Below are 14,925 nucleotides of genomic sequence, written 5' to 3'. Positions count from 1 at the left end.
TTGGGACACTTTGATATATGTTTTCTCAAAGTGCTAGTCCCATTCTCACTCAACCATACATAGGATGAATTACAGTAGTTACATCTAGGCCCTTTCGCTTTTCCATTCCCATCATCTACAATTTTCGTAAAATGATCTCAAACGTCAGATTTACGACCCTTGTCTTTAGGAAGACATACATTTGCTTGAGATGAAGAATTAGTAATAGAGAGCTCCTGAGGATTATTTGTCTCTCCAGTACTTGACATCTAATAAGAATTAAGATATACAAAAAAAAAATTTACAAAAATCAATAAAACACCTAACATTCAATGAAACATTGATAATTAGATTGCTCAATATGTACCATATCTCAAGTTAACAACATTGTGCCATCTAACTAATGTAATTTCTCGAATGCCATTTACGTTAAAATGGTATTTGACTGATCTTTTAAGTCAAAGCCAAACGTACCTCTAGTATTCAAAATAAGAAAGATATGCTTGCAATTTGGCCATTTGCACATTAGTAGACTTCAAATGCAATTCAGTTGGATGGTGAATCCAAATGCTAGTTGTTTCAGTCAGGATACTTCTTCAGCTCTGTAATAGGTGTCCAACTCACAGGCGACACTTGAAAGTGTAAATATCGGCCATGCCCTATGCTAATGACCATCCGTACATATGGGCCCCATAATTTCACTCAAACTATATACATATGACTACAATGGAGAATGGTTTGTGAGGAATTTTGGTTGTGCATCAGGTTGGCCCTACCATATAGATGACTTGGCCAAGAAATCAGGCTGGTCCAATCATCTGGTGTGCGACACACATGCATGAACAGCAATGTACTGGCTTGCCATCCTGGTATTTCTTTTTAGAATTTTTCATATATACCATCCTCTTTGGCTTTTCATATATAGCCATCAAACACTCTTTAGGGTCTGTTTTAAATTTTTAATAGTTGATTATCTTGTAAATGTAGTGAAAATATCACATCATTATACTTTATTATTGATTGCAACAATAGTTCATATTTAATAAAGCATTTGCAAAAAATCAATCACATAAATAATTAGTAAATAGTAATTACCATCACAAAGATTGACGATGAAGCCGTTGTTGAATTCGAATCGAGATTCAAGATGGCCAGAGAGGGACGACCAGCAAGAGAGGGATGGCTAGACATGATGTTTTTGAGAAATTTACCCTATAAAGAGAAAATAAGTAAATTAACACTGTAAATGTTACCTTTTATTTAGGGTTTTGAAAAGGGGGGAGAAATTCAAAAACCCTAGAAAAGGAAACACCAATCTCTAAAATCCATCAGAAATCCCAAGTCAGAAGCAAAATCATCAGAAAATAAGCAAAGCCCATTTGAGATTTTCCCAAAACAAAACGAACCCTCTCCCCAAATCATCGCAAAGCATTCTATAGTATGCAAAGATTATACTACTTTCATAGCAGATAGAAGGAATTGGGGCTTGAAAAGACAAGAAAAGACAGAATAGCAAAGGAGAACAAAAATTACCTTTCGAGATCTGCTGCGAAAGAGAGAGAGTGTCGATGATTGGCACGGCAAGAGAGAGACAGAGAGGGGGGGTCGAACGTCAAGGGAGGGCGTCACACGGCTGCCGATGTCTGGGACGGCGAGAGAGAGAGAGAGAGGGCAGAGGGACTGAGGGAAGGCGAGAGAGAGAGAGAGAGAGGGCAGAGGGACTGAGGGAGGGGTGTTTTTCTTTTTGCAAGGGCGAGAGAGGCGAGAGGTAGGGCCGCAAGGGGGCGTTAAAGCCAAAGGCAAAGGAACTTTAGGGTTTTTTTAAACGAATGCTTGGATCCATGGTTCGAATCTACGGTTCAGATCTATGGTTCGGTTCAACGGTTTGAATGGGTTCTACAGGGCCCTAAAACGAAACTGATCCGTAATCAACGGTTTTTGGAATTTTTGGAACCGAAACCGGACCGTTAGCATCCTAGAACCGGACCAAACTGGACTGATCCAACAGTTTCGGTCCGGTTACACGGATCCAACGGTTTGATGTGCACCCCTAAATGCAGCCAGCAAAATCTGCATCTGAGTATCCAATCAACTCCAATTAATCAGATCTTCTGTATGTTGTCCTAAGTCTTTCGTTCTCTGTAGATACCGTAAAACTTTCTTTATGGCAATCCAATGTTGCATTCCTGGATTAGATAGGTATCTTCCCAACATTGCAGTGACAAAGGCAATGTCCGGTCGCGTACAGACTTGAGCATACATGATGCTCCCTACTACTGATGCGTACGAAAATTCTTTCATTCGATTCTTTTCCAAATCATTCTTTGGACACTGAAATAGGCCAAATTTGTCGCCCTTCACAATGGGCGACTGTCCGGAAGCACAATTTTGCATGTCATACCTTTCGAGTACCCTAGTAATATAGGCCCTCTGTGACAGGCTGAGCAGTCCAAGTGATCTGTCATGACGAATCTCAATGCCAATGACGTAAGAAGCTTCACCAAGATCTTTCATTTCAAATATTTGAGATAAGAATTTCTTGGTGTCGCTCGACATCCTGGTGTCACTGTTAGTCAGCAGAATGTCATCAACATACAAAATCATCATAACGAACTTACTCCCACTAATTTTAATGTAGATACATTTAATTATAGTGTTTTCTACAAAGCCGTGTGAGGAAATTACTTCATGAAACTTTAGGTACCACTGTCGCAATGCCTGTTTCAACCCATAGATAGATTTTTATAGTTTGCAAACCAAATGTTTTGTGCCATCAGCTACAAAACCTTCGAGCTGCAACATGTATACATTCTCATTCAGATCCCCATTGAAAAATGCAGTTTTTACATCCATCTAATATAACTCTAAATCCAAATGAGCTACAAGAACCATTATGATCCTGAATGAGTAGATACTGGTGCGAAAGTCTCCTTAAAGTTAATGCCCTCATGTTGGTTAAGACCCTTGACAACAAGTCTGGCTTTATATCTTTCGACATTACCCTTGGAGTCCCTTTTGGTTTCAAATATCCATTTACAACCAATCGACTTTATTCCAGTGGGTAACTTTGCAAGATCTCATACTTTATTGTCCTTCATGGATTTCAACTCATCTTTCATTGCATCAAATCAACGAGAAGGATCAGCACTTTGTTTGACTCGTGTAAAGGATTTAGGATCTTTCTCCACCCCTATGTCAAAGTCGTGCTCCTGTAAGTATACGATGTAATCGTCTCTATTTACGGGTCTTCTCTCTCTTTCAGATCTTCTTAATGATTCAGCTTGTTGGGTCTGATATAGATTTTCCTCATTAGTGGTTTATATATGAGGTTCTACGTCGTGATTTGCAGTGACTGCAGGATCAACTGCACCATTAATATCCACGTGATCTGAAGTGACTATGACTGGAGTCATAGTCCTTTATTCCTCAAATACAAAATTTCTGATGTTCGTGCTCCCACTATTTTCAGTGTCCTCAATGAATCTGGCATTCTCAGTCTCAACAATCCTGATAGAGTGGGAAGGACAGTAGAATCGATAGCCTTTTAATCTTTCTGGATATCTAATGAAGAAACAACTTACGGTTCTAGGATCAAGCTTCTTTTCATGCGGGTTATAAATTTTGGCCTCAGCAGGATAACCCCAAACATGTAGATATCGGAGACTTGATTTTCTCCCATTCCACAACTCAAAAGGACTTTTGCTTACTGCTTTGCTAGGGACCCTGTTTAGTATATGAACTGCGGTTTTGATCGCACACCCCGCAGTAATTCTGGCAATGTCGAATTACTAATCATGCTTCACACTCTATTCATAAGGGTGCGATTATGCCTCTCAGCCACACCATTCTGCTCTAGAGTACCAGGCATAGTGTACTGGGTGACAATGCCACAATCCTGCAGGTATTTAGCGAATGGCCCTAGATTGCGTCCTGATTCGTCATATCTGTCATAGTATTCACCACCATGGTTAGATCTGACAACTTTAATCCCTTTATCGAGTTGATTTTCAACTTCGGCCTTATAGATTTTAAAAGCATTTAGGGCATCTAATTTCTCATTGATAAGGTAGAGGTACCCGAAACAAGAGTAGTCATCTATAAAGGTAATAAAATATTTGTGTCCACTCTATGAAGCTGTAGGGAATGGTCCACAAATGTCTGTATGTATCACCTCTAATAGACCTATACTCCTGGTTGCACCTTTCTTTCTAGTTCTGGTCTGTTTTCCTTTTATGCAATCAATGCACACTTTATAGTCGGAGAAGTTCAGAGAATGCAGAATTCCTTCTCGCACAAGTCTATCTAATCTCTCATGAGATATATGACAGAGTCGCCTGTGTCACAACATGGAGGAATTCTCATAGTCTAGCCTTCGCTTGGATCCTATTTTATTTCCATGCAAGACATTAATATTATGGACGTGAGAGGCAATCAAGTCTAACTGGTATAAGTTGTTCACTATAGAGTCGGTTCCAACTTTAATCGAATTAAAGTAAATACTAAAGCTTTTATTTCCAAAGTGGAATGAATATCCCAAGTTATCTAAACAGGAAATTGAAAGTAAATTGCGTCTTATACACGGCACACAAAATGTATCCACTAAATCCAAAAAATAACCAAACTTCAACTTAGGCCTATAGACTCTTATTACATCCACATCAACCTTGACACCATTGCCTACATATACTGAGCGCTCTGCATCAGTTGGTGACCTGGCCTATACTAATTCCTGCATAAAAGTGCATATTTGAATAGTAGTTCCTGAATCTATCCACCAGGAATCTGCTGACATATCAGTCAGATTAGATTCAAAACAGACAAGAACAAAATGATTACCTTTCTTTATGAGCCAATTCTTAAACCCTTCGCAGTCTTTCTTAAGATGACCCACCTTTTTGCAAAAGAAACACGATTTACCTTTAACCTGTTTACGTTTTGATCCGTTTCCAGATTGATTCTCATGGTTTCCAGATGGATGACGAAAGGATCTATTATTAGAACCTTGTTTCCTTTTCCTTTTACCTTTATTCACTTGCCCATACTTTTCAATACTCGAATTTCACCATGAAATCTGATTTTACTTACATGTGTGTGGGAACACACGTAACTTAACTTTCATGACATCATCCAATGACTCTCAATCTGTCTATCTCAATCGTCTAGGAAAACCTTCTTTGTATAGTAAGTCATCCATCCAATTAATTTTTCGAGATGGGCCCCACATTAACAGAGAAACCTAATTACATGTTTTCATCTCTTGATAGATAAACCTAATCATTTGTCTTAGATTTAGAAGTCTAAACCGTAGGATCCACTGTTATTGAGCCTACAACGCTCAAGTTTGTAGCTCACTGATCGATCGTCCTTGTCCTGGCTTCTTGTAATTGAATGTACCATTGAAACTGCTCATATAGGCCTTAGGACCCTTGTAACCGTTATTATTCAAAGATAGAGTGAGCTGACAACCAGATCGAAGGAACTCCATATAGGAGAATGGCCCACCCAGACTTTGGGTTAGCCTGATCAACGACCCCAGGACCCCAAGATGAGGCTTCCAAGTATTTTGGACGGAGTTGATTGCACCAAACCAATCCTGTGGGCCCCACCCTAAGTTGCATGTGCATGAGGGGTGTGTACACCCGCTGTGCGCTGAGCCGGGAAAGCCGGTCAAGCCGCTTTGACCCGATCCCATTTGAAAAAGAGAAATCCTCTTCTTTTTCTCCCCGCCTACGGGATTTTCAAAACGGACGTCGTCCGTGTAATTGGTAAGTGGCCCACCATGATCATCCTCGTGAATGATCCAAACCGTCCATCGTGCTTAGCGCATGGTCTCAACCAAAACCCAAACTTTCATTGCGTTCAACCCACAAAACGGCGCACAGTTTCAGGCTGAAGTAAGCTGGCTGTAGGCAGAATTGTGTTTGTAGCCCCTTCAAAACTAGCCCATCGTGATTAATGTGGGACACTTTGGGTTGATCTAAACCTTTAATCTGGTAGAGAATCCACGATTGACTCAACATACGTTGTCCGTACCCCCCATGCGCACGTGCATGGACACAAAAAATGATGCAAATGGGGTGCGCATGCTGGAAGATTTTTGAAGATGGATTTCCTTCCGTTTCTCCTTGCCACGTTGGCAATCCGGGTTCACCCTATTCCTCGCATCTCAGCCTTCCGTCCAGGCTTCTATCCACGCCATTCTTCCGCTGCCAAAAGCGGGCAAGCAACTGCCTGCATCAAGAAATGCCAAGGGAGACATTCCCACTTTAGGAAAGTGCCTCTGGCGCAATCCAAACCTCTCCCTGGGCCACGTGGATAGATCCCTTCCGTTCCTTGTAGGGCAGCAACGGCTCCCTCATGGATCTCGCGAGAAAAGCTTTGAAGGCAGAATATCTCGCGGGATATTACACTCAGACGAGTTGCAGAGAAAGTGGGTCCCACACTAATACTATTCCCCATCTGATCCATCCAGATGGATTGGATGGCCGTTTTAGCCGACCAATACAAAAACGCCATTGCAGGCAACCTCATCTTCTCCGTTAAATGGAAGAACCCACCACGATCGCGTGGACCCCACCAACTGATCCAGATCACTTTTCCAGTGGGCCTCGATGAGTGAAATCCATCCTTCGTGATGGATTTCCCCCATGCGTCCGAAAATCGGGGGAGTGTGCGTGAGTTCGGCCACCAGATCTCGACCCTTGGCTGGGCCGTTCGAGCACGCTCCTCGTCTATAAAAGGGAGCCCTACTCCCTCGGCATTTCCACCAGACAGCCTAAGAGGAAATAGTAGAAGACATAGGAAGAAAAAAAAGAGAGGGGGTCTGAGAAAGAGTCACGCAGAAACGAAGGAAAAGAAAGAGAGAGAAAACAGAGAAAAGAAGTGAAACAAGGAGCATTTTTGGTGAGCTCGGTGCACACTGCCCCAACTCAGTCCGTGAAAAACGGACCGAGCCGAGTCAGTGTGGGACCACAACGTCACCACCTGAGGGAGAGAAAGATAAGGAAGGGTGGGTGTGTGCGTGCCAGCCCAAACTCGGGTCGGATCCGACTGTAGCAGGTAAGACCCTTCCTTCCACTCTTTTGGAACTTTAAATGAGCTCAAAACTAAGGCTCCATCACACCTCACCCACACATGTTCGTGGCTAAAAACGCCCCTCAGCGGGACCGTGCATAGAGCCAAAAACAGACTCTGTTTTGAAGCTGGATATGGCCTGCATTCAGGCACTGTTCTAAGGACCGAACAGGCCTAAGTACGGGCCTTGTTTGGGACCGTTTTCACGTTGCCAGTGGATGGGCTGCCCTGGCTGTGGACCCTGCACAAATGCAGGTGGGCCTCACCCAAAGCTGTTGGACTACTCATATGAGGGGCGTCCCAAACGGACAGCAGGTCTGGACGTGCCCTCTAAAACAAATAAAATAATATTTTATTATATAGTACAATATATGCTTATATATATATATATATATATATATATATATATATATATATAAAGTGGTTTGCAGGTGAGCGTTTCCGTGTGTGTGTGTATGTATATATATTCTATGTGGGCTACACCACGTGGGTTGTCCACCACTGATGGACATGTTCCATCCAATCCGCCCATCCAATCAACAAGCTCGTCCTAACGGTGGGCCACGTGCATAGACCCCACCATGATATAAGTGTTTTATCTGCACGGTCTATGCAGTGAACCACACCATGAAAGTCACGGTGGGCTGCGCCACGCCAATATGAGCCAACGCCATTGTAGGTGGGCCTTACCAAACAACAGGCAGACTGCACATATGTGGGCCGTCCAAAGGGGCGGCAGGCCCTGGACGTGCACTCTATAAATAAATTAATATTTTATTATATAATATGATACATATATATATGTGTGTGTGTGTGTTTACATGTTGGTGGGCCGCACCATCGAGTCGCGGTGGGCCGCACCAAGTTCAGACCACCATCAGTAGATCCTGGCCGTCCACAGATGGACGTTGTGTCCAGACCGTCCATTAGTGGACGTCCAGCACCATATGTGTGGCATGAATAAAATATATAAATGTAATGATAAAATAGTAACGGAGCCTACACGTATATACATAATACTACATATAAGGGATGGGCCCCACGTGCGTACTGTACCCAGCACATGGGGCACCACGATGCATGTGTTTCTTTCACACCGTCCAGCTGAGGACGGTGTGGCCCACTAAGACACGTATTATATCAGCGCCGTCCGTTTTGCATCCGGCGGTGAGACCCGTATATGATGAATAAACCATATCTGAACCGTCCACCCAATTGACAAGCTTGAGACTAAAAACGGGACGGATCTTTCTGGCGGACCGCACCACAGAAAAGTCATGGAGAGTTGAAATGCCCACCATTGAAGCCCACTTGGGACCAAACGCCGTGGCGGGCCCTGTGGGGTTTCGGTAGTGGAAATCATTACCACCACCGTTATCTGTGGAATTGTCCAGGTGATCTTTCAATGTGATCCATTCTTTTGAAGAGTGCTCTAGATAGTCCCTAAGAACAGAATGCAATATACAACATGGTGAGCCCACTAGCATACGGTATATGTACACCGGCCACCTGACATAATGCATGTGCCAGTCCCACTTGGGTCAAGTTTGGACCCAACATCTAGAGACAAAATGGGCCTAGTTCAGCCTATAGTGGTGAAGAGTTTGAACCCAGTTGGGCCACCTTGCTTGGATAAATAGGGTGGACCTAGCACAAGCCTAAAAGGCCTTGTTGTTATATTCCTTTGAACCTTCTTGTTGGTTGAACAAACCGTAAGAATACCTGACAAATATAAACTGTAATTTTAAGAGATTGAGTGACCTTGGGCCACAAGAAGACTTGGACCGAGTTCGCGAACACAACCCTACAAGTGATGATTTCTTCCCATTGAGCTTTTCATTTTTCCATTAGCTTAAGTTTTTGTTTTATTTTAATTTATAAATAATATCTCCATTTTATAACCACATGTGTTAATTGTTGGAATTGTGTTGCTACATCACATGCTTAATGTTTATCCTATATATTTAATTCATGTGATTGGATTACTTGTAGCTTGCTTCTGCGATTTAAACTGGTACATTAGTGGGCAACCCCCACTTATAAATGTACACCCATACTTGGGATGTAACTTGTTTGAATGTGATTGTAATGGACCTTTGTCTTAGTGGTTATTGAATGGTGGTTTAAATTGACCATTGATGTGGGCATACCATACAGGGTTATTGTGTCCAATGGTTTTCAAGGATGGTCTTTTATCGCATGGTTTAATACTCACCCTATGTGGATTATTTTGATATTAGCCTTTTGTGGCTTTGTTTTGGTATTTTCCCTATATGGGTCTGATTTTTATACTGTACAACCATGTGATAATAAGCATCATATGTTGTGATATGATTGGCCACTAGTCGACGGGGTTCTATTAAACATCCTAAGGTGGTAGTCTCATGAGTCGGGGATGATGGTATGGGACCTATGCCCGAGCTGTCGGCCTACGCTGGGCTATACGCTCCCCGTAGTGACCTTTGAGCTTATTTAAATTGGCTGGTTGTAAATGGACTAATAATGACTTAGTTAATCATACATACATGGCATATAACGATGGCTTGGATCATTATGTCCATGCGATTACGCTGAGTGTTGCGCTAGTGGCTAGTTATTCAATTTATGAGGATGGCTTAGATCATCATGCCCATGCGATTATGTTGAGTGTTACGTTGATGACCAGTCACATTCATGGGTGATGAGCCTAATGTCCGTCTGGATGTTTTACCCGAGATAATGATTTCATGAGTGACGACCCCAATGTCCGTTTAATGTTTTACCTGGGATAATGATTGTATTCACGCATCTATGCATCTAATAAAACTGTATTTACTCTATTTTGGTTGTCTAGATGTTTTATATTATTTCTTACTTAATACAGCGGTGTATAATCTTGAGGGAAATTCACATTAAGTTGGTCACTCATCCATCAAATATACAACTATACAGGTAGTATAAGTGGCTTAAGTGATATACATGTTTAGACTTGATGAGGAGTAGGGTACGATCGCCAGAGATGCATGACTGTATTTGCCTGGAGGAGCTACGTCATCTTGCGGCTTATATTTATATGCTTCCCGTTATTCTTTATGTATTGAATCATGTAAATCTTGTACTTGTTTAAATTCTGAGACATTGGTTTGTATAAGTCATTATGGGCAACCTCTTGTATATTCTAAATGAAATTTGAAATTTTTCTTTATACTGACTTGTCCATCCTACGCTTATTTGTTAACTCTGATAAAAGAAAAATATTATATATTGAATTTGACCATCCTTTAAGGTTAACACTCGAGTTTTTGGGAAACGGGTCATATACTCGGGTCCTGAAAAGTCGGGGTGTTACACTGTCTGATCCTGTCTTCTTCTTGGACGCACTGAGTGATAAGTTCATTCAATGTCCACATGTCCTTCAGAGTGTTATAATTTACCAGGAACGTGCTGAATTAAGGAGGTAGGTTGATCATTATCAAATAAACCAGTTGATCATCAATGAGTACAAGCCCTAGAGAACGGATCTTAGAAACAACCTCAATATGTTCACAATGTATTCATGGATATTGTCTTTTCCGTCGTAAGATGAGTGAGTCAATTTATTCAAAAGAATGCCACTTCAGACTTATCAGATTTCTTAAATCGTTTTTCCATTTCAGTCAGGAAAGTTTTGGCCTTATCTGTTTCAGGCAGGGCACCCTTCATCGATTCAGAAATCGAATACTTGATGACTTTCAGGCATGTATCATTTGATCTAAACCATGCCTCTCATCGATTATATTCTGCTTCAGTGGCATTATCAGATGGTTTTGGTGGTTCTGGTGTTATCAGGGCAAGATCTAATTGAAGGCAGCTCAGTACAACTTCATTGGCGTTCTTCCATTGAGTATAATTAGACCCATTTAGGGCAGGGACTTGATGCGATTAGTTGGAATTAAGACTGAAATAGAAGAGATACATATATACTCACATTAGTTCATTATTTCACAAAGCAATTTCGTGAATGTAAACAAAATATCAGGCAAAGTTAATCAATTCAGTTGCTAAGAGAGGCATTAACTAAATCATCCAAGATGACGATGGGCCCAACCATCTCATCCTAGTGAGAATCTATTACATCATCATCATTCCTCCTGTGGGCGGTAATAATAACATGTTAGTGATCCTCCTGAACATGAAGCTAAGTGATGTTTGCCATGTAAATCCGAGACACTCAACACCTGTGGGTGAGATGAGTATTTTAGTTTTATATTACCAACACCATTTACTTCACTCGTTCACATGACTGCCAAACAGTAATCGTCTATGTTTTCGTTACCGTATGCACGAAAATGTAAACGCAACTGTATGTAATCCTCTTAATCCCAATGTTACAAGTTTGTACTTGTAAAATTTTCATCGATTGAGGTCATTATGGTGGCTAACACAATCGAATCCAATGCTACAAAGACAGACTTAGGATCATGATTATAATCCTACCTCTCAATGGATTATATCTTAATTAGTTGATTCGGCCCATAAGTTAGTTGGTACTGACCCTTTTATAAATAAAGGAACCTTAAAGTGAAACATACGGATAAGTTTCACAGCATATATTTCAACGGTCTATATCAACTCCTAAGGATGGGTGATGAGCCAATAATAGGGCCGAATCATGACTCTGTATGATTTGATCGTCATAAATGAGCATTAGAATTCTGATCTACAACATTCACACGATAGACAGTGGCATGAAATAATTTAGGCGGATGCTTTAATTCTTATTTAATGTCCATCAGTGAATATTTTAGATTTTATACTCATTTTAATCCAAACAGACGGATCAGATCATATAAAGGATTTCCAAAATAAGGCACTAAACAGATGACTCCAGGATAGCGGATCGCGGGATAATTCATAAGGATCGTACAAGGTCTGATCCACACACCCGAAATGAGTCTACAGACCCGAATAGATCAAGTTGGGTTGACAGACCTGAATCGGTTTAATTGGGTCTGAAACGGATCCGCGGGCCCGATTCTAATAAAAAAATTTATTACGAGTACAGGCCTTAAAACAGAAGAGTCTATGAAGGCAAAAGGGCCTTCGTTGCACTACGATTCTCAACGGGCGAAATCCACTCACCACCGGAACAGAAGAGAAGATCCAGAAGAGTTGAATCGTCTGCTCGATCCCTTCGGCAAGGAATTGGAACAGGCAGCCTAATTCAATGGCAGCTCCACCTGTCTTCCCTTAATTCCAGCCGCTGCATCTAAATCGCATGGCCATGAAGATGGATGATCCAACCATGAGAAATCAGCACTGTTGACAGTTGCCTGAGATAGGGCAATGCTTCCTTAAACCCTGTGTGAATGGGTATCAGGAGGTTGAGGATTGCGACCATGGCCGAATCTTCAGCATCCATCAACTGCTGCAATAGGCATGGCATCCTCCATTGATATACACAGGTAAGGGTGTTAAAATCGCCACTGCACGCCCAATATATGGATTTGGGTTTTTGAATCCAAAATCCCTAATTAAAACTAGATTTAGGGTAATGGAACTGAAATCCCCAATATGGGAATTGGGATTCGAAGTCCCTATATTTGATTTTTGAATTCAGGGAAAAATCCCTAATTCTCTGATTTGGGGATTCAAACATGAAATCCCTAATTTCCTGATTTAGTGATTCAAATCTGAAATCCCTAATTTCCTGATTTGGGGATTTAAATCTGAAATCCCTAATTTCAACTGTATGTGGGGTATAGGCCTGAAATCCCCAAATTAACTGGATTTGGGGTTCGAATAATCCCTAATTAACATATGGATTTGGGGATTTGAATTCGAAACCCCTAATACTGGAAGTGAAGATGAAAATCCCTAATTGGATTCGAAATTCGAAATCCCAATTTACCTGATTTGGGAATTCAAAATTTTGATATGGAATTTTGAATCCCTAGAGGATGAATCTGAATATGTAATAGATAATCTGATCATCCATGCCTTTACACAGTGGCTCTGATACCAACTGTAAGAATTTCTGGATGCGAAAATCCCAGAGATCTGTTGTGCATAAAACATGGAGATCAAGGGTTCGGATGGCTTACCTAAGTGGGATGCCATTGCTGAGAATAATAGAATACAAAAGTTGTAGTCTTCCTCTCCTTCACACCAATACATAGAATAGTGATGGGACTTAGGTTCTGTCGTTGTGTTGGATCGGGGACCCAGCTCTCTCTTATGTAAGGTGTGGAGACGAGAGTTTGAAACCCATCACAACTCTCTCTCCCACGCTCCACATCGCTACATCCTAGTTTAATTCAAATTGTTGTCTGCGTAAACAGCATTAGCATTCCACCCAAATACGCATTGTTGCGCAGCCTACCTGTGCAACTTATCACCTGAAGTGGGGCCTACTGGTTTACTCAATCCTATAGTCCAACTAATAGGACAATCTAGACCGTTGATTAGTAAGGCCCACCACATAGGGTTCTTACAGATGCAACCCACACCCCGACCTAACCGGACACTACCCAACCATGACCTAACTTGATGCTAACCCAACCCGACGCAACTCAGCCCACACCCTAACCTATTTTGACGCTGACCCAACCTGACGCAACCTTGACCCAACTCGATTACATCATTAAAAGAAAAAAAAAAAAGAAAGAAAAGAAATGTGTCTACCTGGCTTGAAGGATTGAAGGAGAAGAGAGACTTGGGAGTAGAGAGTAGAGAAACTGTCGTCTGCCGCTCGCTCGCAGAGTTAGACTCAGTAGTGGGCGGGCTCTGCCAGACTGTCGTCTGCCGCTCACTCGAATACTCGCACTCAGTGGTGGGCTCTGTCGGACTGCCGTTTGCCAGCCACTCGCTTGCACAATCAGTCGCACTCGGCTCGGATTGGGTAAAACGAAAATAGGGAAAGGTGAAGGGTTTAGGGTTTTTACTTTTTACTTTTACTTTAAAAAAAACTTATATATATTATAAATAATATATATTTTTCGAGTGAGTCGAGTTCAAGTCAAGTTCGAGCTATGTTTCGAGTCGATTCGAGCTTGACTAAGCTTGAACTCAACTCGATTTTATTCGAGTTAAGGTTATTGGCACTCAGCCTGACCTGAACCATGTTGCAAGTCGAGTTGGAACGAGCTTAACCAAGTTGATTCTAGCGAGTTTCTCGAGCTAGCTCGACTCATGTTCAGCCCTACATACGAACCCAACACGTGTAGGAGTTTATTCACGTCCTACGCGAATGTTGGTTCGAGGTGATACGCTGCGCAGGTAGTCCAACAAGAAAGCCCTCAACTTGGGTTCCAATGGCAACTTTGCCCGAGAATTTAAGGGATAACCCGATCCTCGAGTTGTCTAGTATTCTCAGAATGACATATCAAATATAAGGCAATTGCTTACTTAAACATATATCAACAAATTATAAAAGTTAAGCAAAAATAAGTATATAATTCTATGTCATGCATGTAAGAAAATTCATCTGGGATAGTGACTACTTACCCATAACGTTTATTCCTTATTCGACCATTTTGACATTTTGATCATTTCTTCATGGATCTAATGACTGCAGTCGAGTCTATGATTCATAGAAAGTTTTTTTTTTTGTCTTAGCTAGAATACAAGTATCAAGTGAATTTATTCCTTAATGTCAATTTTCTTAAAACACTTGCAAAAATGAGTAAGATCCTAAGATTGTTACATTAGTCCATTAAATTGGTCAATCAAGTCCTTAATTTCTTAGATTTGAGCCCTAGATAGTCCATTTACCATGTTTATAATCATAAATCAAAGGTATTAATTTTTGTTAAGTTTGACTTAGGATCAAGATCTACCTTAAAGATAATTGGATGTTTATATCCACGATTTATTTCCTTATTTCCCACGATTTTAGTCTAATAGCCCGGATTG

This window comes from Magnolia sinica, chromosome 4 (assembly GCF_029962835.1).
Source record: "Magnolia sinica isolate HGM2019 chromosome 4, MsV1, whole genome shotgun sequence".
Lineage (NCBI taxonomy): Eukaryota > Viridiplantae > Streptophyta > Magnoliopsida > Magnoliales > Magnoliaceae > Magnolia > Magnolia sinica.
Note: the sequence above shows the minus strand (reverse complement) of the source record.